General features: G+C 39.5%; 1 long non-coding RNA gene across 1 annotated transcript; it reads left to right on the top strand.

Annotated features, from left to right (window-relative positions):
- Positions 1 to 2779: 2779 nt before the first annotated feature.
- LOC140939577 (uncharacterized) lies at positions 2780 to 4022 on the top strand. The gene is made up of 3 exons (XR_012165919.1): positions 2780 to 2906; positions 3058 to 3116; positions 3296 to 4022. It is a non-coding gene; the product is annotated as an uncharacterized lncRNA (long non-coding RNA).
- Positions 4023 to 10114: the final 6092 nt, after the last annotated feature.

Below are 10114 nucleotides of genomic sequence, written 5' to 3' on the forward strand. Positions count from 1 at the left end.
GTGTTTAAAATGAGAAATAGCGTGATGACTGTTGACATCATTGGATCGCGACTTGTTTTTCCCTAAGTTAGCGGCTTCTTTAAGCCCTAAAAGGCGTGTCATGTTTTGAATTGTTGAACGAAAATGATGAATTCAAAGTTTAATTGTGTTTGCTATTTTTGTTTTATCTTATTTTCTCTAAATAAATACAGGATAAACTCAAGTTTCGATCGTAGGACCGTTACTTTTTTTAATTTCATGAGTAAGCTATTGTGATCGTCCGAGTCGAGTGTAGTCTTTAGTAGGACTGTTCTTGATAGTGACTGATCTTTTTGCAACCTCTACGGTAATTATGTTCAAATTGTAATTTAGTGTATTTTTCTGATTCATTTTTAAAAAAGCGTTTATCCTGAGCAGCGTTGACTAAAGGGCTGGAGGCTATTGCTCTTTTTTTTCCTTATATGTTGTTTTCCTTGACCAAAATATCAAACATAAAGAAGCAAACAAAGAATGTACACCAAACCCGACCCCGAGTCGGCTTTTAAAAGCCCATGTCTTCTGATAGTGAAATAATTTCCGCTATTTTCTTCTCATGGAGTTTACCCTGTATACTACAATTTTTTTTCGCCGTTGAATAACCAGGTATTTTGTCTTGATTAAATACAGGGATCGATTTAAAATAATACTTTTAGAAGACTGTGTAATTTACAAGTGTACCCATTGTTTTCAGACTCTGAACTGACCCCACCAGGATACGTAATTTTGTTGAACATTACGATTCATAAGGGGGAGGAGCTGCAATAATCCTTACCGTCACAGCTGGGAAAGTGTCATCGGCAAATAGTCTACTACTTGAAGTAGTTGTTTTTCTTAACACTGTGAATCATTTGTCTGAAAAGAAACTCATGTTCACAGTGTTGTCCCTTGGTTATTAAATTTTTAAAAGTTGTTGAAAATATTGGAAAAATGACACTGAAAGTCCCTTGGCATGGGAGAAAAAAAACTCATTTAGAAGTCTTTTTGTTTGATCATATATAATGACCGAAGCAGAAAAATCGAACGCTCGATTCATTTAACGATACTTCGATTGACCTTGAATTTGAATTTCATAAGAAGCATCGCGTCGATGCATTAAAATACGCATACCCTTAAGAAAAGTTTAAAGAGTTTGAATTTCAATGTGTACCAGTAACTTTACCTTTAGCTCTAATCAATGCTCTCGTGTTACCGCCCAGCACAGCGACAACTGGTTGGAAAACAAAAAAAATATTACCCGTTGTGGTCGGGACAACTCTCAATATACGAATGTAAGCACGTTATGTTCCGTCTTTTGACGAGGAAGTTAAACACTGGTGTTGATAAGTAAATCCTCTTGAAAGTACATTAAGGCGAAGGACTTGTATTTCGTTAAAATATCATGAGTAAATAAAGGAGAGAGAACGCTAGATGGTTCTCCAATATCTTTGATTGGTTGTACGAAGATGCCTGGCTCTCACAAGCGTGGATTTGTCTTCTTTATTTTCGTTTATTTACAGTGAAACTAAAAGTGCAGTGTAATATCATCTATAACATGATTCACCGGCTTTAATAGAACGTTTTTGCTCAAGTGGCCAGCAGCCATGGAAACTTATTGGAACAAAAGACTGGTTTGGCACACCAACATGGCCGCCGTTTCATTGTTTTGAAACACCAATATGGCGGACGTAAAGTCATGTGAAAACGCTTTATTTCTTAGTGAAGCAGCGGAGTATTGTAGAAAAGTGAATATCGTCTGTATTTGACTGAGCCAAGAGTTTAAGAGAATTGTCATTAGCCAGGCATAAGTAGCAAGCAACCATGCATTATAGCCGGAAATTACTATCAAGTTGACTGGCTACTCAAAGTGTCAGAATGGCTAAACTGAAAAACCAATTTTAAAACTTGGCGTCATGAGGAAAAATAAAGGAGCTCTTTATAAGGTAATTTATAGAGTATCTATAAAGTGAAATAGCAGCTACATGGGACATCATGTTTACATGTAACATCTCGTCTCAAAAAAAAAAAAAAAAAACAGAAACAGACCAAGCTTTTCAGTGATACTCTATAAATTTTAGCCCAAATAATTTAAAAAGCGTGTGTTAATTCTTTAATTTCTCGTTGTTTACCAGAGCCATGATATAAAACAGCAAAAAAATAAATAAAGAAATAAAGAAACGAAAATGGTGGTTCCACAAAGATTTGGTTTGATCATCAAGAGAGTTGATAAAGTTAGTCTATTATTCGGCCGATCTGAAAGATGATATTTTGTTTCTATCAGCATTTTTCGGCTTTCGGTGTTGCCATGGGCAAATTGCCATGTTTTCACTAAAATTATTGGAATGTTGAAACGGCAAATTACTGGTTCTAAACATGGGCTTTTGCGTATTACAAATATTTTAGAGGGAAATAGTCGCCTAGTTTTCACCCAGTTTCGCCTATTTAAAGGAGATTTATTTCTGAAAGAAATAAATGGTTTTATGCTTAATGTGACTGATTAATGTGTCATTTCTCCAGTTACTGGGGAGGGGGCGTTTCTGCCATCCGGGACATTATATATTGTGTTTTTAAGACATGAAAGCGAGGCACATGGCCTCTCTGCTCGGGTGACAATTTCCCACGGGCGTAGAGGGAGGCTGAGTTTTCGGTGTTCAATGAAGAAGTCAGCGGTAGTTTGGGAAAATGAAGAGAGACTTCCGGTTAAATGATCGAGCTTCCTGTCGGGACGCTTCCGGTCGACTTTTTGACCTTATTAATAGGGACTTTAAGGTCCGAGACGCGACGTCTGTAAGACGCGACCGGAAGTAAATTTTCAAAGAGGAGACATGTTGCGCATGCTCACGCCGTCGTCCTGGTGTCACCAAGTCGCGTCGAGAACGTGGATTTTGCGAGTTTGACGTTCTGTACAAAACGTGAGTATATTTGTTCCTGTGCTTAAATTAAATGATGATATATTCCTCTAAACATGTAAAATCAGCACTCTACAATCATTGGACGTAATTTCTGGCGACATTTTAGATCGCAGAGATGAAAGGATTTTGATTATTTTCAAATTTCTTTCAGGTGTACGAAGCTTATAAAATGGCAGCGCCTTCGAATTCGATTTCGAGCAAGGCTTGCAAGTAAGTCACAAGCTAAAACTGCAAATAGTGAACGCAGGAGTCTTCTGGATTCTCTTCTCTTCTCTTGTACCGTTGCAGTTCTCGATTTATTGCGTTCATCTGCCGCTAAAAGCCAATTTTAATCTGTATTATTTAATTTAATTTTATTAAACTGCGTGTGTTTTTATGCTTCCCTTTAGTTCAGTAATGTTTTGGACACATGATCATGAAGCCATTCTATGCAGAGAAGTCGTCAATGTAAATCCCTACACAACTAAGAAAGGGTCAACACAAAGAAGCAGTATGTGGGAAAAAATAGCGGACACCTTGAACAAATGCACTGTGCCGAAATTCAGGGTTGATAAGCGATCAGTCCGAGACCACGTGGGAATCCTTGTTTACAAGCATAAGAAGAAACTTCTAGCGGAGGAAAAAGCAACTGGTATAACTCCCGATGAGCCAACGGAACTAGAAAATCTATTGGATATAATCATCGCGTTGGAGGAAAGTGGCGAAGCGGAATTACAGGAAACACAGGGAAAACAGCTGGCAAAAAACTTCAATAAGATCGGGCTAAAGCGGAAGATGTTAGACTTAAAGCGATGGAGAAGCTGTCAGAGACGAATAAAAGAGGTTCATTAGCGGATGAAAGCGATGACAAACCGAAGCGTCAACGAAGAAGTGGAGGTGACGCTATCGAACAAAGCACAAACAAAGCATTTGTTGGACTTTCTTAAATGATGCCATTGCTATTTCTGCGAAAGAATTGCCGAAGAATACGTGAAGAATCACACTGATAAAGAGCGGTTTGCAGCCGCGTCGTCTTGCATCGCGACGGAGATCTTAACTTTACTTTTCGCGCGCAAACGACGGCGTTCTAGTTCCAGTCCTTAATCAGCCACCGCGTTCTAGAAGTCGTCGCGTCCCAGATCTTAAAGTCCCTAATGTCACAGCTGTGGTAGGTGCTTGATGTATGGGAATATATATTGTAATTTGTATTGATTCCAAGTGACGTAGCCTGAGTATCAGGCCTTCCTAAGGGGCTAGGGGAGAGGAGATTTTAGATGGGGGAGGGGGAGGGGGAGAAGAGTCTGTCTCCTTCAGTTCTCTCCCTTTTTCCCTTCCATCTTTCCCCTTTTCCCCAGAAACGCCTGATACTCAGGCTAAAGTGACGGGGATGAATGAATGGGGCCAGAATTCAAACCCCCCCCCCCCCAAAAAAAAAAAAAAAATGCTCCGATTATGGGGAATGTTTTGCCTCCCAGGGTTGTCCACAAGTCACATGTACAGTAGATGGATGAAACTAGTTTTATTCACGATTCACTCTCACTTAGTTTCACCGCAATCGCGATGTCTCTAAAAACTAAAAAGCATTTTTCTTTGTTCTCTTTTAACGTAGCCGCGAATTCCGATTCGCGAATCTATGCCATAACCCGGTATTTGCCGAAAAGAAATAACAGTAATAACAGTGGTTTGTAGATTCTATTTTGGTATTGAAGTTATTAGGATCATTGTATTTGTCACGCATTCTCTTGTAATCAAAAATATCCGATACGACCAGCGCCCATCACTTGAATCGGGACTTGAAATCCGGAGTGCTCCCCATGAGAGTTGCATTGATTTAGTTTTACGCTGTGTGCAGTGAAACTACAACACCAGCTATAAATATTTCTGATTCAGCCCGAGGCTACAGTATTTGTTATTTTCAGTTTTGAACTTTAATGGCGATTTATTACAAATATGTATTAAAAGCCGGTGTTACCGCAGACATGAACATATACACTAAGTAACAATTCTCCCCTGTTTTGTGTATGTTTGTTTTCACAATAATCTCGATACTTATTGATATTTTAATGTATTAAAATACGTTTTCTCATTAGTCGCTCGTTCATGGTATTGCGAATGATTTTGTTACATACATATTAGGGCTTGTAAAGAGGGATCAAACACCCCTTAAAAAAACCAAACAAATAAGAAAAGAACCACGGTAATTTGGAAAATAGATCGCAGTCAGAACACTGGATTCGTTTTTCGTACATTGTTGCAAGCGGTTTGCTTGGACTAACTTGAACTGGGTTATGCAAAAGTTGAAGGCTACAGACTGAAAGCTATGATGAAGTGCAGTAAAAGGTTTGACAGAGTGTGGTGGCAAAGTCCACTCCCAGACAGCTGGCATGGAAGAATTGTCCACAGCGATCACAGCCCAACCAGTCCTCGTTGTCATCCTGTTTACAGATCTTACAAACTGCAATGTTGCGACCTCTAAAAATAGGAAACGATAGTCCATCGTTAGTAAATGTCTGGCATAAGGACAGGCAATTTATATTCAACAACTTAACATTTACGATTTTCGTTGCATTTTATTTTCTGCTTTTCAGCCTCAATTCACACGCCCTTTGCAGGGGCGGATCTAGGGGGAGGGTGCAGAGGGTGCGCCCCCCCCCCCGAGACGATCTGCAGTTTTCTAATACAACTGGTATTCTGCAAAAAAAAACTATGTGGTTTATTGGTGTTGAAGTAGAGCAAGAGACTCTTAGAATTCCATTTAAAACTCATCATTTCACTTACCTTTCGGGGAATAGCGTTTGTGATTTTTCTCCTTCACGTGCTTCTCCCGATTGAATGAAGGAGGTCGAATTCAAAAAAAGATATCTGTCGATCAAATCAGTTAGACTTTCTGCGTCTCCTTTGTGGACTGCAAAACAATAATTTTCCGAAAAGCGAACGTTATCAAAATTTCCTTGAAGAAATACAATCTCTTTTTCCCTTACTTCGTCCACGGAGGACTTCATAATTGGCGCTTGAAAACCTTGATCTCGCCCAGGGCGGATAAAGGATGGGCGGTGAAACGAGCGCGTCCGAGCAAAAAGGTGTGATGCAGTGGACTGGACTCTGCTTAGAAATGTCGCTTGTTTTCGACTTCGTTCAGGACTTGCGATGTGGTTTGTACGTTAGACACTGCCGCTGTCACTGAATTATGGCGGCTTGATTTGTTTTCTTGCACTTCTTCCTCGTTCCTTTGTGCTGGTACGCTGTCTCCGAGAGGCAAATGTTACTATTTTTTGCGAGAGGTTTAGTTGGAGTAGACAAACATCTCTTTCAAAGGGTTTCTTTTATTACTTCCATGACTTTATTCTGAATGATGTTTTCGTTCTGCTACTCGCCAATGTCGATGTTATTCCAAAACAAAAACAACTAAGTGCTGTCTAAAACAGGAAGGAAAATCTCATCCATGTCATCCATGGCAAAACTAAAAGACAGCAGATCGTGTATCATAACTAGATGACGTGTATTTTATAAATGCGTGCAGCTCGTGCAAGGTGAAATTATGCTAATTTCAATCACCATCATCCTTCTTTTTAATTTTGAAAAAAACATCTCAAACGTCTTTTTTTTTTCTTCGAAACTTCAAAAGTAGTTTCCCCTCAGTTTTTATTGTTAACCTTGTTCTGTTTTAGAGAGAAAAACGGAGAAAAAACCTTACAACTAACCTCAATAAATTTTGTTTACATGCGGTTGCCGCATTTACAACGCATTGCGCGAATCGCCATGGCGAGTTGCACCCGAGAAGCAAAGTTTGAAGAAGTACAACGCCACTATATCAATATATATCAATCTAATTTTTTGTTATGTTATAAAAAATTTATCCCCCTTTAACATATGTAAAAATTGAGGTTAAGAAGTGTTAAGCTTTTGCAAACGAAACGGCGAAAGACGATTAGGTTATATTTAGTGGAAGGAGGAGGTATTCAACACTTTCAAATTAAACTCAAATTTTGGCATTATACGACCAACAAGTTTGACTTTTAGACGTACAGACACAAACATATGAAACTGTTGATTGATATTGTCATGAAACGAATTTATATATTTAACATTGTAGCCTGAAATTACAGAAAGAAAATAGGATTTCCGGTTTGCAAAAAGGAAAATTTCGCCGGCCTTCAAGCGCACCGGAAGCGCGGAAAGAGCGCTCGTGCCAGTCCTACTCCGCATCACACATTAAATGAAGAGCGGAGCGCCCGTTTCACCGCCCAACCTTTATCCGCCCTGATCTCGCCCGTCTGGTTTTCCCGCCAGATTGCGAAAATGTGACATAAATAAGGTCAAAAAGTCGACCGGAAACGTCCCGACAAGAAGCTCGATCATTTAACCGGAAGTCTCTCTTCATTTTCCCAAACTACCGCTGACTTCTTCATTGAACACCGAAAACTCAGCCTCCCTCTACGCCCGTGGGAAATTGTCACCCTCTCTGCTCACGGCAACAAGAAAGTTGGAAAACATTTTTAGACGGTGGGCAGGTTTGGATGTAGGATGCTGGTGATTTATCAGTCTCCTTTGATCTTCTTGGGGTTTTATCTACCGAGCATCACCTCTTCTTTGAGATAAGTACTAGATTATTGCCAGATGGCTTACCGCTTACTCTCGGTGCTGTATTGATGTGCACAGATCTGATATGATGTGCGTGCACACGATCGTCTTGTTGATTGCAAGAATTGATACACGTTACGGTCGTTTATGCGCATATAAAATCGAATTCTTCGTTCAATCGGCCAGTTAAATGTTGGCAGTTACACTGGCGTGTATGCTATTCCGTTCGTTGTTCATACTTCGTGGTACCTCGTGTTCCTACTTCAGCTAGTTGTATCGCTGGTGCCAACTAGCGCAAAATATCAATCGATCGATATTCAGTTTGAAATATGTGTTTTTACCAGCCCAGTAATGGATCCCTTTATTCATAATCTTAGCTGTGTTATGATAATGTAAAGGCAATTTATTTTATTGATATTCTGAAGTTACAATTTTGCACGTTTGAGCCTTTTTGACCTTTGGACTCAGCTTACTTGTAACCTTTAATTATTATCAAAAAAAAAAAAAAAAAAAGAAAAAGATATATTATCCAACCCTACCGGCTAAAACTTTATGTTCCATTCCCTCAACGCATTTGCAAGGTTTTAGAAATTACATAGCAACCATTCTTAAAAGTTATCTCGGAGGTATGAGCATAATTTTATTAGGGTTATTGTGTGCTGGTCAATGTCATGTCACGTGTTGTATCGTCATGTTCTGTTGTTTTTCTTTACTCACTGTCGGCGACATTCTGTTGCCAGTGTTTTTCATTGTGAGGATTTGTTCCTCTACGGGAGTAGTTATTTCACGGGTGTTAACTGTTGGAGCCACCCTATTTTCTATGGTGCTAAATATTCAAGCCACCAACTCTTCAAGCCACCATATTAGTAGCTTTCTCACGGGTGTTAATTGTTTGAGCCACCCGATTTTTTTTACAGTGCTAACTGTTCAAGCCACCATGTTGTTACCTTTTTCACAGGTGTTAACGGTTTGAGCCACCCTATTGTCTATGGTGCTACTGTTCAAGCCACCATTATTTTTAGTTCTGTCATGGGTGTTAACTGTTTTAGCCACCCTATTTTCTACGGTGCTAACTGTTCAAGCCACCATGTTCTTAGCTTTTTCACGGGTGTTAACTGTTTTAGCCACCCTGTTTAGATTTTTAGTTCTGTCATGGGTGTTAACTGTTTTAGCCACCCTAAGCTTGTTCATGGGTGTTAACTGTTTTAGCCACCCTAAGCTTTTTCATGGGTGTTAACTGTTTTAGCCACCCTGTTGAGATTTTTAGTTCTGTCATGGGTGTTAACTGTTTTAGCCACCCTAAGCTTGTTCACGGGTGTTAACTGTTTTAGCCACCCTAAGCTTTTTCATGGGTGTTAACTGTTTTAGCCACCCTGTTGAGATTTTTAGTTCTGTCATGGGTGTTAACTGTTTTAGCCACCCTAAGCTTGTTCACGGGTGTTAACTGTTTTAGCCACCCTAAGCTTTTTCACGGGTGTTAACTGTTTTAGCCACCCTAAGCTTTTTCACGGGTGTTAACTGTTTTAGCCACCCTAAGCTTTTTCACGGGTGTTAACTGTTTTAGCCACCCTGTTTAGATTTTTAGTTCTGTCATGGGTGTTAACTGTTTTAGCCACCCTAAGCTTGTTTACGGGTGTTAACTGTTTTAGCCACCCTAAGCTTTTTCACGGGTGTTAACTGTTTTAGCCACCCAGTTTAGATTTTTAGTTCTGTCATGGGTGTTAACTGTTTTAGCCACCCTAAGCTTGTTCACGGGTGTTAACTGTTTTAGCCACCCTAAGCTTTTTCACGGGTGTTAACTGTTTTAGCCACCCTGTTTAGATTTTTAATTCTGTCATGGGTGTTAACGGTTTTAGCCACCCTATTTTCTACGGTGCTAACTGTTCAAGCCACCATGTTCTTAGCTTTTTCACGGGTGTTAACTGTTTTAGCCACCCTGTTTAGAACGGTGCTAACTGTTCAAGCCTCCATGTTTTTACTTGTTGTGTGAGCATCAGCCACCCCCCTTTTTGATGGTGCTAACTAGTAGAGCCTCTGTAATATTCCTTCCCTCAGGGGTGATCAATGTTTGGGGCACTGCAATACTATTTAATTCGTTGCAGGTTTCGAACAATTATAAGGTCCTCCTGTCTAGGGAAACTGATGCAAATATTATTTGGTTTGAATTTACCATTCTCATTTTTTGCCGTCGATGCCAACTTTTTATTCTTTAATTGTGTAATCCACTATTTTGGTTTAGAAGTACATGCAGCTAGATTAATTTTTTCTCTGGTTTTTGTTGGCTCCCAAGTTTTGATTTGTGTGGACATTATAGTCCCATGTTGGTTGTTTGGGGACAAAAGGCTTACGCTTCCCTCACCACATCACATCATTACTTTAACTTTGTGGTTCTTTTGAGGAATTTACTGTTAATTCAGTTTGTTTTGGAGATCCTAATGGATTGACTGATAGTTTATGCATTGTTTATTAATAGTAGCACATTCTAGCGTGTTTACAGAAGTTGTTTTTATTGTTTTCATTTTATTGCAGGTGCTAAGGTATATGCAGGCAGTTCCCTTTCACGGACGCGTTTTCAATGAAGCGAATCTTGGGCAGAGTTCTCTCTTGAGAGAGTCAACACACGTAACTTTGCATTCTCTGTAGCTCAT

The sequence above is a fragment of the Porites lutea genome, chromosome 1 (assembly GCF_958299795.1).
Source record: "Porites lutea chromosome 1, jaPorLute2.1, whole genome shotgun sequence".
Taxonomy (NCBI): domain Eukaryota; kingdom Metazoa; phylum Cnidaria; class Anthozoa; order Scleractinia; family Poritidae; genus Porites; species Porites lutea.